General features: G+C 36.5%; 1 protein-coding gene across 5 annotated transcripts in view; it reads right to left on the bottom strand.

The window, feature by feature from the left end:
- Window positions 1-17,609, bottom strand: part of slc8a1b (solute carrier family 8 member 1b) — an 85,421-nt gene that overhangs the window by 49,675 nt on the left and 18,137 nt on the right. The gene's annotated exons all lie outside the window — the stretch shown is intronic.

Below are 17,609 nucleotides of genomic sequence, written 5' to 3'. Positions count from 1 at the left end.
AAAGAAATGGACAGCAGGAGTCTGTCACATTCAGAGTCAAGGCCATTAAACTCACTAACACCAGCAGCACTAATAAGCAAAAACGAAGATGGATATGCTAATTCTCCATCTCTCTTTTTTATTCCCTCACTCCTACTTAGTTTCTTTTCTTCTCCCCCAGTTCCCCCCTGCTGTGGCCTGCTCTTACTGCAGTTCACACTCATTACTGTGGGAGCTGTAAATCCGTTTGCTGTTTTCTCACTCAAGAAGAAGGGAGAGAAAGACAGAAAGTAAGGAATGATGGAAGGACTGATGACTGAGTCAACTCCAGTAACCACAGATGGGGAAATGTGCTCAGATCTGAAAAGCAGCAGCATTAATGTAACATTTTAAAGTCAAAACAGCATTCTCAACAGATTTTCTTCTTTAATCAGACGTATTCCCGAGTGGACTAAAAGGAAATTCATTGAGAAAAACATGTAGTCTGGGAATTGTTTTTATTATGGTAATTTTAATTTTATTACAAGTTCATTTACCTTTTTTTTTTAAATAAATAAACATGATGAATCCTGAACAATAACATCAGGAGCATGTAAGCCTGTCGGATAAAATGGTGCATTATATTATTATTAATGTAGTATTATATATATATACAATAAAAAAATTCTACACTATTTTGACATAGTGGTAAACGTTATCTAAATGTAAAAAACTGGGAAATAAGCATAATTAAATAAAAAAAAAAAAAAAAAAAATATATATATATATATATATATATATATATATATATATATATATATCAAAATACAGTGTATGTAAAACAAGACAAAGACAAGACAAAATTTTGTAAAAAAGTAAATGCATCTTGTTTAAAAAAAAATCACTGTTACAGGAAACCAAAACAAAATGAATGGAAAATTATTTCCTTTATTTTTTTAATTGCTGCATCCCGTTTCACTCACAGTGCAAGACTGAAGCTTAAATAAACTAAAGCTGGTCTGAGCCTCAGCTGACAGAACTGGACATAGACCTCAGACTACAGGGACCATCGGGAAGGACACACGCAAACACAGATACACACACTTATCAGTGTCTCTGTCCTCTTAGTGGACTGGACAACCTGCCCTCAGCAAACAGAGAAAGAGAGAACCAGATAGAGATGAAGCAAGGAGAGAGAGGAGAAGATCTATGTCATTGGATGCTTTTTGACTCAGAGCAGTTTGAGTGACTGAAGGTCTCAACCCATCATGACAATATTCAGATCTCCCAGACACGAGACCCTGAGCACAATCTATGTGTGTGTGTGTGTGTGTGTGGCGGGTGGCTGTCCTTGCCTGTCCTGGCCACACCCTGCAGGGAATGAGTTATAAAAGGAGCAGAGCTATCTACACACGCACACAACAAACACAGTCTATTGCTCTCTGAGTGTTGCTCTTTTCGTGTTACACCATCCCCAGGGTGACAACGACACAATGAACACCCTAACCTTAAATCTGTCCTCCACCTAAACCCATAATGTAATCTTCAATCCACAATCCCAACCTTTGATCCTAACCACTTGCTCATTCCCAACCTTATCTTTCACTCTAACTCTGAATTTTAATACTTCACTCAGTCAGTTCCAAACCCACCCCAAAACCTTAAATATAACCTTAATCTTAATCCTTTAAAAAAAAAAAAACTAAATTTCTCCAACTATACTCCTGATCTATTGCATCATTTCTGCTCATTTCTAAAGTAGGTCTCAGTGTTATGTATTTTGTATAGTGTTGTGTATATGTATATTTTGTTACTTATGAGGATGAGCAATTGACAAGATGTCAGGAGGATGACAGAATTTTTCATTTTTGGCTGAACTAACTGAAAGCTGATACAAAGTACCTAGAAAAGATAGGTACCTTTTTCAAATATTTAAATAAATCTAGTGAAGCGCATACTGCTTTCTCTGCCCTCATTACTTAATGAACATGCAAAACGTCAGTAACAGCATCTGCATTTGCTCCAAGGTAAATTAATTTTAATAATTTAATACTGATTCATGTACATACTGATTCAGGTTGTTGTGTTGACAGTAACTAAAGAGTTCACACTGCCACAGTGAGTATGTTGTAGAAACGTTAGAAAAACTTGGGTTCACTTACGCTGATGTTATCACTTGTAATCGCTTTCAAATGACTGTGATAAGCATTTGCCTCAGATTCGCAGTCTCTTCACTTTTTAATCAGGTTACTGCCTAAATTACCACTTCTTTACAGTACAAGGGAAAATGTTTCGCAATGTCACGATTCATTCTAGGAATAACAATTAAGGAAAATATCTTGCTACTTTCTGAGCTCATTTAAATTACTCTGTTTTTAGCACATTTCTTTAGAGTAAGCAACACAAACCAAGAGAGGAGGAGCTTAACGAAAGGTCAACAGAATAAAATAACCTTAACTTGAACTGATAGCATCTTCCCATTACATTATTCTTATTTCCCTTTCTGCAGCACATCGGAAGGATCCAATTTAACACCACAATGTTCATTACACCCATAAACATGACTGCAGCTGTTGTAGGGCAACTCAAGATAATAGAGCTAGCTAAAGATAGCATTGTATTAGCAATTACAAGGATGCTAAACGGACAGACAGCTATAAAAGAAATGACACTTTTCCTCCTGCTGTTGTAATCTCTGCTGATGTACTCATGACTCCAGACTTCCCTCATCTTATATTACACAAATCTGTTCAAAGAATCAAATTTCAAAACAATATCCTTGAATATCCACATTCGACTCAGAAGTAATCAGTAGTATTACTGCTGATCTTGCGAAGCAACGCAAGTTAGTTCGGCCAGAGGACGCTTAAAATTAATGAAAGCACTTTTTCAGTTTAATGGCGTTATTGAACAGTAAAAGGACGTAGCAGCTCTTTCCTGTAATTATACAGCAGCAGTGACGCTTGTCTGGCCTCAGATCAGTAATGGAAGTAAGATTTATTGCCGGTCCTTAATCAGTCTGATTAATGAAGCATATCGGAACTTATTGATACAGACAAAACTTGTTTTTGAGTGAAGCTTTTCAAAAACTGTTCTACTAGAGATCTAGAGAGAAGGATATGTACGGTATCTGGAGAAAGTGTGTATATATATATATATATAAAGGGGTTGTTTGTATTAGTCAGACGTGTTTTTGAAGGTGATTGAGTAAACGCTGTAAATTAGTTGCACACTTGTTACAGTTTAAAGCTGTAGCTGTGTTTGTGCACATCAACTCACTCAAAGCCAAATTTTAGCTGTAGGTGAGATAAAATCCTAAAATTTGGCAAAAATGACCAGCATTAATGGTTTTCATTGCATGCTAGTGTGCTTATTTGTCCCCTAAATTGCTGAACAACGACAAAGTGGCTTTTGTAACCGGAACTGGCAACTGCTGATTAAAGGGAATGTTCGACCAAAAACATCAATAACTTCTGCGCACATTAAAATTGGATAAACGTTTTATCCAATTAGAAAAAATTTGCATAAACTACGATGGCAACACATTTACCCAATAAATTCCATCATAAATGTCATGTGACTTTGTGCTATGATAAAAACAATCTCGTACACACAGCAACTATGTGTTGTTATGGTCTAACTATGGAATAACTAATAACTAAACTATTGTTCATTCTTAGTTTATGTTAACTAATGAACCTTACTGTGAAGTGTTACCCAGAAAACAAATACAAAAAAACACAGAGTTCACAGTTTAGTTTGACTAACCCTGTTGGTCCATCCATCTTGCCCATCAGTTCTACTGGTTCACCACCTAACCCCAACGTTAAACCAGCTAGTTATTTATATTAAACCTGTTTGAAAACTCACCATGTCCATTTAACAGCTATATTTAATACCATCATATCCATGTTAATGCACAGCTCAAACGAAGCACTTGCTCACCGGTGCACAGCTGACACCTGGCTAATTTTCTGCAACAGAATATGATTGATAGTATTCATTGACATTAGCCGTGGGCAGCTGAAGATTCCAACACTAATGACTGAAGGTCAATGATACAATTAGAAGTGACGTGAACACCAGCCAGGACAAACAACAGTTAGCACCTCAACTGATGCTCTTCTAGAAGTACAAAAGAGCCAGTTCACCTTGTTGGGTTTTACTTCCTCAATCAGGATCTGTCTTACGCTAGTCGGATTTTATGGTTCATTTTTTATGGTTATGATAGTTTCATGTCCTTATCGGTCCTTTGATTTCAGTGCAGTGGCACATGTTTGTTTTTCCATCCCGGTGGGAACTTTCTATTGACTTTTATTGTTTTTAACCGGAGATATGGTTCTTAAGTATATAATCTTCATAGACAGCTTCAGTATTTTTACAATTTCAAGACATTACTTAGTACATATGGGTCACGCTGAAATGTACTTGTACATACTATGCATTCAATCAACAGCAACTGTCTAATCGATTTAAATAAAACAGATTTGAACGCCTACAGTATCTCTCTCTCTCTCTTTCATGGTCAATGTTTCTGTGAACTAGCGTGTATGTCTGTTTGAGTGCATGCATGTGTGTTTGAAATCCTGAGGGGCCGGGTTGTCTGCCCAGATAACTGAGTCTACCCTTCAACCTGTTTCATTATTTAAGACATGTTCTCCCTCGTTTTAATCTCTCCCTCAAAAACTGAAAAGCAGAACGAGCAGAATAAGGTGTGAATGAATAAATATAAATATAAGACAGATATCAGAAATAAAAGAAGGAGTGAGTAAGCAAGAGAAAGAGAAAGTGAGTCCCTGGGATATCTAACGGCTTGCAGTTACGGCTTGTTCATTTCAAAAGTGGAAGAGGAATAAACTGCCCTCTGGCTTCCCAGCATGCTTTACCAATCCTAAAGTCGTCAGCAAGCTGAACTTAGCAGCTACATTTTCTATTTTTAAATATTCGCAAACAGCAAAGAAATTCACATAGAAAATACACGCTGTTTAAGTTTTCATTCAAGATGTAAATTTGCATGTGCCAGGTGCCAGTGTGGCCAAGCTAACTTCCAGGTCACAGCTCTGACATAGATGATTTGCTAACATGGTGTCCTAATGTGACAAGGCACAATGTTGACATGTTTCCAGCAAAAGACGAATTGTGTGCCCGGGTTGAATGTGAATAAGTCTGTCACTCACAGCCAATCAGAAGATATTTTACATTTAAATTTAAATTGCAATACAGAGCAGCAGACACAGCCCACTTTTTAGTTCCCAAAGTATCCCCTTTCAATTTCCCCATTGAGAAAGGTCTTCAATCAGTGTTCTAAGGCATGAACCAAATCAAAGCTTTGAGAATATGAAGTGTTTGAAAATCAAGAGACAAAGGTGAAAGAATATCTTTTGTAAAACAATTAATTACTCACCTCATTAATCATTGTGAATAGCATAATCAAAGAAAATCGATAGTACGCTAAAAAAAGATGACTTCGTTATGTAAAGAGCAATATATTAGCAAATGTGATTATGTATGATTTGCAGTGCTTCATAGGAGTTCACTGCTTTCATTGCAGTTTTTGTTTCTATGGTAACAACAGCTTCTATGATTGTTTGATTTAAAAAAGTTTCTCATTTCAGGATTGTGGGTGTTGTAGTTGTTTGATTTGATTTAGATTTAATTTTTTAAAGATATAAAACTGAATCACACTGACTTATGGCTTATGCCAAAGCATATATTGGCATTTAACAGTATCGGTGGTCCCTGTCTTGAAAGGTTATCCTGTATATTACTGTTAAAGATTTTGACATTGGTGAGATTTTTTCATGTTTTGGAAAGAAATATTTCATGGTCATCAAGGCTTATGAAAGACTGTTCTAAAGTTTTGGTATCACATGATCATAATATATTGTGATGATAATATAGGGTGCTGAAGTGAAATGCATTATTATTATTATTATTATTATTATTATTATTATTATTATTATTATCATCAAAGTTAAACAAAGTTGTGCTGCTGTATTTATGGAAATTATGATTCGTATTTTCCCAGGATTTGAAAAGAAAAAAAAATTCTCTAAACAGAAAATCTAAAACAGAATGAAAATGTTTTTACTTTTAATTTTGATCAATTTAATGATTCCTTGATTCCGTTTGTAACAATAATATCAATAATAAATAAAATGAAATGCATACCACAATCTTTTTCACACATAAACAAGAAAATGACATGTTTTGCAAGTGGTTGTCTCTGCGCACATACCACGTTAGTTTTTTTTTCTATATTCTCTACTAAACAAAACGAATCGTACATTATCAGATTTATTCCATAACCTGCTCTTGATGGTCGCGTTAAAAACACGCCCATGCACCCCATAGAGTGCATCCTCTCTGCGCTTTCATAATTACCTTGTGTTCTATCACAGAATGTTTGGCATTTATCGCATTTCTGCACACAGCATGATATCCTCTCTCACTCTCTTTCATCCTCTCCTTCTTTCTCACTCTAATATAAGAAACTTGGCTGCACCTGTCAGGGCTCTTATATAACACTACAGTACAATACAACATCCCTACTGCAAAACAACTGAAATCGTGCAAACATCTGATCTGATGCAGAGAACATTTATCGTGTCATGACAAGACGTGAACAGATCCAACCCTGCTTTACACGTTACTGAATCAGGAGATGGTGCATCTAAGACAAAAACCAGGGGAACACGTGTGTGTTGCCAGGGGCCTGAGGAGACATCTATAAATACGTTTGTGAACCAGGCCAGAGCGGAAATAGGGAAATGAAGCAGGACAACCTCCACTGAGCCAGGACTAGAAAAGAAAGAGTAAGACAAAGACAAGACTAACAAAAAGAGAGAGATATGAACTGCTTTTTATATCACATGACATATCTAGGAAAAAAAACATCACAAAAGAGTTGTCTTTCATATATCAATTGTTTTCTCAAAGACACCATGGGACCACGGCCCCTCTAATTTTAGCCCCCTGAACCAAGTAAACAAGTAATATACTTAAGTAAATTTTGGAGAATTTCTACGCTGTATTATAGTGATACTGAAACTGATCAAAAGGCAAAAATATACCTATAACCCTTGACAGTTTCATCTAAAACTAGAATATACAAAGTACATGATTTGCAAGTCATCGTGACTAAATTTTGCCCTTTTTTCGTCTATTTTATTGAGATTTCCTGATACTTTAGGTACAGAAAAAGTACTGACATTAAAAACTAATATCTACATTTAAGTTTGTGAATTCTGGAAGTTTCACAGATTAGGCATGGTACTTCTTAAATGTCTTAAGTGTGAGTACTGTAAATTAAATGTTTTCATTTTGGGTTGCTTTTTTAAAAAAAAAACATGACTGAGAAGTCCATAAAATTTCCAGAGTTTTGAAAGAACAACCACTGAGCAATACAATTTTCATCTGGGTAAACTAATAGGCACAACCTGTACCAAATTGCGAGCAAAAGCAAAACCTCTTATAAAAATGGCAGCAGAAACAACAGCTGGCATTTTAGTGGAGCTAAAAAGCTCTTAACGATTACAAAACAGAATGAGACACTATCAGGGCATGTGCTCCCAGAATTCACTAACAACTAACCCACACACACTCTCTCTCTCTCTCTCTCTCTCTCTCTCATTCACACTGCTACTGGACAGTCAGTACCAAGAGACACTAACAGGATGGCAGACAGACCACAGTGGCACCCTGACATGCTTCAACCCCGCGACTCACTGATTGCGACTGTGTGTGTGTGTGTAAGTGTATGCACTGGCTGAAGGACAAGCTGATTGCTGTGTCTTCATGTTAACCTTTCAGACAACAGAATAAGTGTTGTTATAAGAGCCTTTCCTGCTTCTGTAACAAGCCACCCACATCAGTGTGAACTGACAGTACCTTATCAAGTTTTTCACTCTGCTGCCGTTTGATTACCACAGATGTGCTTAAACTCCAAAATATGACACATCATGAGAGAACGACAGAGACAGAGAGAGAGTTTGCCATTCAGAGATATTCTGTGTGTCATCGTCAATCATACCTGGGGCATATATTTGAATCTGAACCCGGTTTGTGTATGTGTGTGTGAGAGAGAGATAGAGATCCACACAAGAACACACATTTCCAATGGGAGATGTGTAATGATGTTCTGTCGATAGAGGGTGAATCTTTCTGTCTAATCCTTTTAGAAAACTCAGGCAAAGCCAGATGAGCGGTGAATGGAAAACAGAGAGAGAGAAAGAGACAGAGAAAAGGTGGATGAATAATGCAGTCGCACAGCACATCCTCTTGAGCCCTTTAGACTTCAAATGAAGGGATCAACACTAACAGACTGAATGCGCGCACGCACACACACACATTTACCTCACAATTTAATTAGACACATACCATAGACTTTTGTTTTTTACAGAGGAAGTGTGTAATTTCTGTTCCACTACTAAATTGCAAAATCAATAACCAATTTCAAACAGGTTTCCCAATCAATTCCACTCATGCTCTTTTAACATCGTGTTTGTCTCTAAAATATAGCTGTATGTAAATATTTCAAATCATAAACGTTAAATGAGTATGTATTCATATTTTCAAAATAAAAGCTGTATGTGCCACGCATCCAGTGAAATGTACACAAAACACAGATGCATTTTCAAGTGTTTATGCACATTCTGAGGGAATTCACAAAAACATGAGGGAGTTATGCAAATTAGGTGACAGTATAAACATACCCAAAAAGTGCCTCAATATGCACAGATCAGTTCTGGTTTGTGGAGAATGCATCAACCCAGCATATAATTCCTCACACTTGCAAATCTCCTGAATTACAACGACTGAAATACTCAGTACTCGGCCTACATTTAGTGTGTGAATAACCTGGATTGCAGGTAATAATTGAATAAGATGCTAACCCCCCCTCTCCCCCCCCACTGAAACTATTTTGCCCATCTGTATTTTAAGCGTGCATTTTATGTCTAAACACACAGAGAGATATGGAAGTACCAAATAAAAGGGAAGATTCATTTAACCACAGTAAAACACCACCAATAGGCACACAGATAAGAACACTCTGACTTCCACAAAATGGAATACATCAGATGAAAAGAGTTTGATTAATTTAAACGGTGTGTGTGATCGATTCCTCTTTCAGCACAGCACTGATAACTGGGACAAGCATTATTATCTCTGCCTCCCAGGAACTGGACCAAGCCGATCCATGAAGTCTTTTGTGTTGCAAAGAAAAAGATCATCCCCAGCACGTCTCCATCTGCTAGCTTTGAAACGATGCATCCTGAAGAGGGGACGTGCGCACAACACAACGACATAAACAAGAGGGGACGAACGGGATAGATGGACCTCCGAGAGGGCCAACTTCCTGTCAGTGGATTACAAACAAAACTGCCCTCATAACATGACTCAGCAGGATTAGGAGATTATCAGATGTCACCTCTCTCTCTCTCTCTCTTTCTCTCTCTCTCTCTCTTTCTTATACACACACACACACACGCACAATGGCTCATCTCTCCCTCCATTATTCTTCTATATAGAGGTTTCTTCAGTTAGGCCACTATGATCCCGTAGAACAAAACTTTGGGAAAAATGTCTTTAAAACAAAAAATAATTACAGTTATAAAGTATAGATTATAATGGTGTTTAACTTTTTATTGTGTTACTTTAATTGCCTTTTCCTCATTTTTAAGGGCCTCAATTAAAATTTTTAAAGGTTAACTTAGACAGAAATCCACTGTTCTGAGTCTTGCCAGACTTTTTAACTTTCACACTATTTAAAAAGTGTACAAGATTTTATTAAATATAAGATAAATCACAGTTATTTTTTTTTTTAAAAAGAGAAACGTGTTTAGTGTATTTGTGATCTAATTCAAAACATTAAAAAATCTTGACTATTTCGACTTTGACTTAATTGGCTGTCCAACTTTAAAAATGATAATAATAATAATAATGTCAGTTATCACATATTACCAGCATTAAAAATGATAATAATAATAATGTCAGTTATCACATATTACCAGCATACACAATATCAATATCTCTGCAATCTCACATACAGCAAAAAAATCCAGATTTTTACATAGATAAAAGTATACTTTTTCCACATCTCAAATACTCAAGTGTCTGAATTGCTACACTGTGTGAGCGTTCTTGACTTTGCCAAAAGACTTGTTTATGAAACTCAAAGTTGAAATCCAACCAATAAAAGTATAACATTTGAATAAGAATCTAAACATTCTGCCTCTCTCTCTCTCTCTCTCTCTTACACTCTCTCCTCTCCGTCTTTTTTCTTCTCCTCCTGCCTTTCTTCTTCTATAATGAGGATGGATCTCTTCTTGTGCTTGTTTCAACATCATGAATCTAAAGCTGAGCTCATTACTGAACCCGGGACATTTAATAACCTCCTTTTCAGAGAGCTAATAAGCATTAATGCTCCTTCCTTCGCTCCAGGCCAGAGTGTGAACTGACATTCAGCAAATCACTTGTGTCGGCCAGAGGAATCGCCCTCGCTTTCAGCCCAACTCCGGGAACTTCGGTGTGGAAAGTGGCGCATCCTGCTGCGCCAGGATTTGTTGGGAAAGAAACGGGACCTGCGGGCCACCGTAGATTAGTCAGGGAAGTTTTAATCCTTTGAAAAAGTCACAGAAGAAAGATCAGCAGCTTAAAAGTTCCACTGCAGAAGGCGAAAGGCCAACCCGAAAGAAGGATGATAGCTCAGACTTTGTGTGCTTAAGCGTGTGTGTGTGTCTTAAGTCTGGTAAAGGTGTGTAAAATTGATCTAATCCAGGGGGATCGGTCTCCACCAGCAGCAGGATTTTCCTGCTCCACTAATCTTTAAAGAGAACCATGCCAATGTTTCCACACGCACCAGCTCATTTATAAAGCACCCCTTTTTTGCCTCCCTCTCGGTGCTTTTTTCTCCCCCTTGTTTCTCTTTCCTCATTTGTGACCTGTAGAATGGCAGCCACTCCATCACGGCTGTTGCTTAGTGATGACTTTTTGTAAGTTCAGCTCTCTCCCTTTATTCATACATATAGTCAAACACACTAACTCACTGCTCCTGACTGAGCCTCACTGCACATCTCTGGATTTAAGGGGGTCGTATCTCACACTTCTGTAGAATTTTATTGTTTTTCTTTCTCTGAAGTTAACTTATATTGGTTGCTAAAGGTTTCTTGCACCACCATTTAGTGTTTGATGACTATTTTCCACCCGCATCCATCCTTAGGCTGTTTTTTGTACTGTACCTTTAAGACTTCTAAAACACTTCTGTTACAATTGGCTAACTTCTATGCAAGTGAAAAGAATAAAGTTAAACTTTCATCTGACGTACTGATTCATACAAGTAGGGATTAATGGTATCAACCAAAAAGGTCACTCTGAATTTAAATTCTCATCATTTACATACCTTTTAGCCATTCCAAACCTGTACGTCTTTTTGTGGAAAACAATAAAAGATTTGTTTTGCTGCATTTTTTTTTCAAACAATTAAAAAAACTGAATGAACTTTTACTTTATTTATTTATTTATTTATTTCTAAAGTTGAGAGTTTTATTTCACTCAATAAGTTTTCAATGCATTAATTCTGTAAAGAAGATGCACCAGCTAGTGTAACAAATACAATAATAAATGATAATATAAATGGGTAGCGATGTTAAAAAATACTGCTATCATTGACATTCCTCCTATTCTAACAATGAGTAAGCCAACAGATAGAGAGATAGATAGATACAAAAAAAAACTTAAGCAATTTTGCCTATAATTTTTAACAGATTTTGCATGTTTGATTAAAATCACAAAGTATGCATGCAAAACTATTTTACCTGACCTCCTCAGGAAAGAAAACTGGCCCTGTATGAACAGAACTTTAGTGTATTTTTATGCAGTACATCAAACTCTGCAATTTCAGCAGAGCAAGTAAAAACCTGTTTTCCATGATATGCACCCTTTAACCATTTCCTTTTTAATCCAGACACATTCATTCTGAGTGACTGGATGAAGGAGTGATTTTTTCCCTCATGTCCAGGCCCAGACTGCAGACTTTTTCCACTTTCTCTGCGCTTATTTTATCAAATATCTGCAGGACTCCGTAAAATGGTTGTTCAAACATTGCATTAAATGCATCTGAGAATACTGCACTTGTACTGGTAACTGAAATAATGAACAAATTATTTCATAAACAAACAAAAAGGAACCGGCATATGCATGAATGATGGGTGTTTCAGTTCATGCCGGAAATCTGTGTGGGTCGTGTATAAACATAAAGCATCTGAATAAGGCCCAGGTATGAAAGAGAAAGAGAGAAGAAGAGACAGTGTAATGGGTCCTACTCTGTTATGTCCAACCACTATGAAACTAATTCTGTAAATCAATTCGCTTCTAGGCCATTTAAAAAGAAGCACTGGGTCTATCTGTGTGGCTACTGTTAACGTTCTCCTGTAACATTTCAGGTCACAAAGAAGAAACTCTTAAGGGGAATAAAGCACGCACACACAGACACACATGAGTGTGTTCTCTAGTTACAGTAAATAGTAATAGCAGTGTTTTGGCAGAAGTAATCCCCACCTGTTAGCTCAGCGCCTGCCAGGGAAGCTGAAACACAACAAACATTCCACCGCCTTCTCCTCTTCTCATTTTCTCTTCCTTTCTCATTTCTCCAATCCCCTATTACCTTCTCACCCACCTCTGTGAGAGAAGACCAGTGTGACCCATAACAAACACACACACATACACACTGACAGAGAAACATGAACCAGAAAGACCATAAACATTCACCTTCTCATACACACACATAGAATTAACTGAAAAATAAAGTGAGAAAAAGAAAAAAAAACGGTACTGAAAAAACAAAGCAGGGTAGTAGATATAAAATGAAGCCATCTCAGTAAGTGTAAAATATATATATATATATATATATATATATATATATATATATATATATATATATATATATATATATATATATATATATATATATATGTGTGTGTGTGTGTGTGTGTGTGTGTGTGTGTGTGTGTTGTCAAATGATTAATTGTAATTACATGAGTGTTTACTGTGTATATATATATATATATATATATATATATATATATATATATATGTATATATATATATATATATATATATATATATATATATACACACACACACACACACACACAACATGTGTATATATATATGTGTATATATATATATATATATATATATATATATATATATATATATATATGTATATAACATGTATATATTTAATAATTAACGTTTTTACTTAATTTATTTTGAATTCTGAAATGTATTGACATTTTACATTTTATCTATTATCATTATCAATAGTAAATTGAAATAATATTACATTATATATTGTATCTGATCTCCAGATGTAACATTTAATTCTTAAGGACATTAATTCCTTAACGCGTTTGCCGAAATCCCTTACAGTTCTAAAGAGTGATAAATAGCAAGCAAGGAAGAAAGAAAGAAATGAAGGCAGAAAGCGCTGATAGAGCTGAAAGGGGACTGGAGCGAGGGTGACAGTGACAGTATGTCGGGGTGTTCATTAGTGAGGCTTGACTCAGCTCTCGGGGTGAGTGAGGGTTCAGGATATCTGACAGAAACACTCCCTTCCCACCTGCACAGGAAGCTCGTTTGCTAATTGAAACATCACTGTTAATAACCCTCTCATTACAGACGCACACTCTCTGCCCAGAATGCAACATTTTTCATGCCACTGTCAGAGTGAGAAAAAGAGACAGAGGCAGAAAGACAGACGCCAACAGGCAGAAGGAGAGAGACTAGAAAAGCAAGAACGAATCTGAGGAGACCAATATGAAATCTTGGTAAATACTGGTTTCATTATTAGGATTTAATGGAGTGCTATTATACATATTAGTAACATATTACAGGCTTTACACATCATTAAAACAGAAATCAGCTGCACTCATTACTTTTAAATATCATAATTGCTTTAAAATGAATGAATGACACTTGCAGGTGAAGTGGGATTTTTTTTCTTTGCTCCATTAGTTTGTGGAAAATAATATATAAATATGTTTTCCTGCAATGTTTAATTGAATAATATCACTCTTAATTGTCAAGTATGAGACTGGTAATAGTCTTTATGAGCATTTAAAGAGTGTGTGATTGAATGCATTACTGCTTTGCACGTTACACATTGCAATTCTGATGCCTCGCTTACACAAAAACACACTCACAAGTGCTTGTAAAATTTGATTTATTATCAAACTTTAGAAAGTTAGCAATCTTGTGATCTCAAAAACATTTATATTATTCTTGCCTTCATTTACTGCGCTAAAATATCTTCTGTTATATTTCGAAGATTTTTATCATTCTGACTCAAAAAAAAAAATCCCTAGAAAAAAACCCCTAGAAATTCCAATCTTGTTCAAATATTTTGTCTGTGAAAATTCCTATGCGGTATATGCACCATAATTTATATATTTTATATATTTATAAATATTATAATTAAAATTTTTACCAAAATAATTCATCATAATGGTGTGAGAAATGTGTGTGTGAGCCTATGTCTGCATGGTGTGTGTGTGTGTTGCATGAATGTTCTAGATATGCTTTTTCCTGCAGCTGTTATTGGCTCTAATGAGAAAGAGCAGATTAACACTTCAAACCTGACCCTGTGTCTCTCTCTTTCTCTTTCTCACTTTACCCCCTATAGATTTCTCTCTATCTCTCTCTCTCTTTCTCTCTTTCTCTCTCTGCATCTATTGGCCTCTTCATCTCTCTGTCTCTCTTCTTTTTTTTTTACTTCCTGCCAAAAAAATGTCACTTACCATGCAACAAATGGCTTTGGCAGGTAGATAAAATTACTTGCCATTTAGGCAGCAAGTCAAACTGCAAGAATGACCTTCACACATGTTAAGTCTTTCAGTAAAAAATCTAGAAAAAAAACATCTTTTTAATTAAAATTTGTGCATCTCATCTCATAGTTTTGTTATCCAAAACACAATGTGTAGACATAACAGAGTTATAACTAATATGCAAGTAAATAAACATTAACTGTAAAATATTTATAATTAGTGTGTTGTATTTCTAGAACACATATTCATAGAATACAATTAGCGCAAAATTTTAATTCATGACCTAGCAAGATGTCCACCTAGTCTACATCATAGTCTGTGATGCTTAAAATGCTGTCTATGTAGGCAGCTCAAACCCATATTTTGTGTTATATTTTTTCATCGGCTAATCTGCTCTCAACACATTTCTCTCTCCCTTATGTTTAGCTTTCATTTCTTCCGTCTTTCATCTCATTCTGAGCATGTCCAGCGGGACGGTCTGATGATTAAGTTGTCAGATACAGATACAGATGTCATTTGTCATACCGTTTTATTACTTACACCTGCGTGCTTTTTGTATTTACACACAAATAATCCCTGAAACTTGTCTGCTTTATCTGATTTAAAGCTGATCTTGAGGACATCCTATCAATGGCTGCTTCAAAATGACATATACTAGATCAACATGCACACACAGGCACGCAAATACACCTGGATGACCACGTGCAAACCTGCAAATAACAGATGTACAAGCATTAGCATGACTCTCCTTGCCACCCACTGCCCTGGCATTTCATGAACACAAATGTCAAAATGCCAGTTAGAGCCTATAATGCAGCAGTACTCTGAATTTGTGTACACAGTACTCTGTGTGTTATATTGTATGTCTGGCAAATATTTTTAAAGTGGGATATGGTGGAAATGAATATAAACCAGGGTTGCGCAAAATTTTGAAATGCAGAACTGGCATCTTTTCAGCACTGAGTTGGAGTTTGAACTGAACAGCCACATCACACGATGCTGAATTGGAATTGAACTGTTCTTCCATTCAGATCCACAAAAGTAAGCAGGATTAAATAGATCAACTAAAAACACATTTATAAAAGTCAATCATCAATGTTTAGTCAGTAAGGTCTACAAATCGAATGCATATTTTTTCAAAAAAACGTTTCTGATAATTCTGAAATTCTGATACGTCAAACTAAATTATATAAATAGTTTAATAAAAAGTCTTTATATTTAAAAACATGATTGGTATTAAATTCAACACAACCTGATACCATATAAAACACTCATCAGCAGGCTCAGGGAGAATCTGTGAATTTGTTCAGAACTGTTTGCGCTCATTTTAGGGGAAATCTGCAATACTGTATGTATTGTGAGTCGAAAGAATAATCAATAAACCCAAATATTTCATGAGCAAACAAGTGATGATCAGGGGGTTTGTGGGACACTGTGATTGACAGGTGTTCTAGCTCTGCTGAAATCTGCTTATCAGTTAATGCCAGTGCTCCTGACTCTCGGAATAATCCAACGGGAGCATAGAAACAAGAGGCCTGCGAGAAGCTCAAACTTTAGTTCTGTTTTTTCTCTTACAAACTGCGACACTGAAATTAGGGTGGAGTTTGCCTCTGGCTCTGGGATGTAGATCATCTATTTTCTCATTCCCTTTTTCTTTTTCTCCCTCTCTCTTTTCTCGAGCAATCCATTCTGCCTTGCATCTGGGTTTTGTTCAAGGGCATCGCAGCACAATGGTGCTTCACAGTCTTGTTTCCCTCCATGAGATCTAGCCTGGAATCCCATGACACCACCAAAACACAACCGTTAGACCCAGAAGCCACCACAATAAAGGGCATATTAAACTGATATTTACCGCATGAGTTTGCATCTAGATGATCTACCAAGTGACAGTGAGACCTTGCAATCTTGTGAGGAAAGTTGTGTGTCTGCAAGCACATCTGTGATGTTAACAGTTTGGCACTAAAGACAGATTTTGGCAGTGCATTTCTCTTTCACTGATATCCAGAATGTTTCTAAGCATGGTCAAACACTGTTTTGGAGTGAATAACTTTCAGAGGGCTGTATTTAGTAAACAGAGCGTCCAAACGGTTCCAAAAGGGCTCAAAAAGTGCAATGAATCATGGTCCAGCACAGTGAGGTAACCCTGCATTCCAACCTTGTTCCACACTCATATTCCAGAATGCTGAGATAATGTTCTAATTATATGTTCTGGAAATTTTTAAGATCCCAAGGAAATCAAGACATCAGAGTTCTTGAATGCGAGTTGAGCTGCAAGCGGCCCCAGCCCCGTCTATAGTCCTGTATAGCACAGAACACACCCCCTATCCCTTCATCATTTCATTACAGGAGTGTTATTAAAATCCACTTAAAAGGCACGCACAGCGTTGCTCTATGGAAAGTATGCAACAGGCCAACAGGCCCCTGAAAGTCTGACCCTCAACATCTGCTTTGAATCTGGATAAAATATACACGGCCTGTTACAATCGGTCAATGTGCTTGCCTAAAGCCTTGTATACCAGGGCAGATGGACAGTTTTCTGTTTTATCGTATGTCTTACGCAGATGGTCTGATTATTCACTTTCAATAACCTTTGCTCAGGTGCAGGAGACATGTTTGAGATAGCTTTGAGGCTTCCCTCTCATGGCAAGCACCAGATAGTCAGCAAACAATAAAACACACTCACATGATGATCTGTAGCCTAGAAAATTGATGTTGTCATAAGGTCAGTATGGCAAATCCATGGGTCACATGGCAAGGAACCTGTGCAAACCCTGTTGAAAAAAACTAACTTAAACCAGTCTGGCTTACTGGACCTACTGGTTTAAG

The sequence above is a fragment of the Puntigrus tetrazona genome, chromosome 17 (assembly GCF_018831695.1).
Source record: "Puntigrus tetrazona isolate hp1 chromosome 17, ASM1883169v1, whole genome shotgun sequence".
Classification (NCBI taxonomy): domain Eukaryota; kingdom Metazoa; phylum Chordata; class Actinopteri; order Cypriniformes; family Cyprinidae; genus Puntigrus; species Puntigrus tetrazona.
This window is presented reverse-complemented; position numbering and strand designations above follow the sequence as displayed.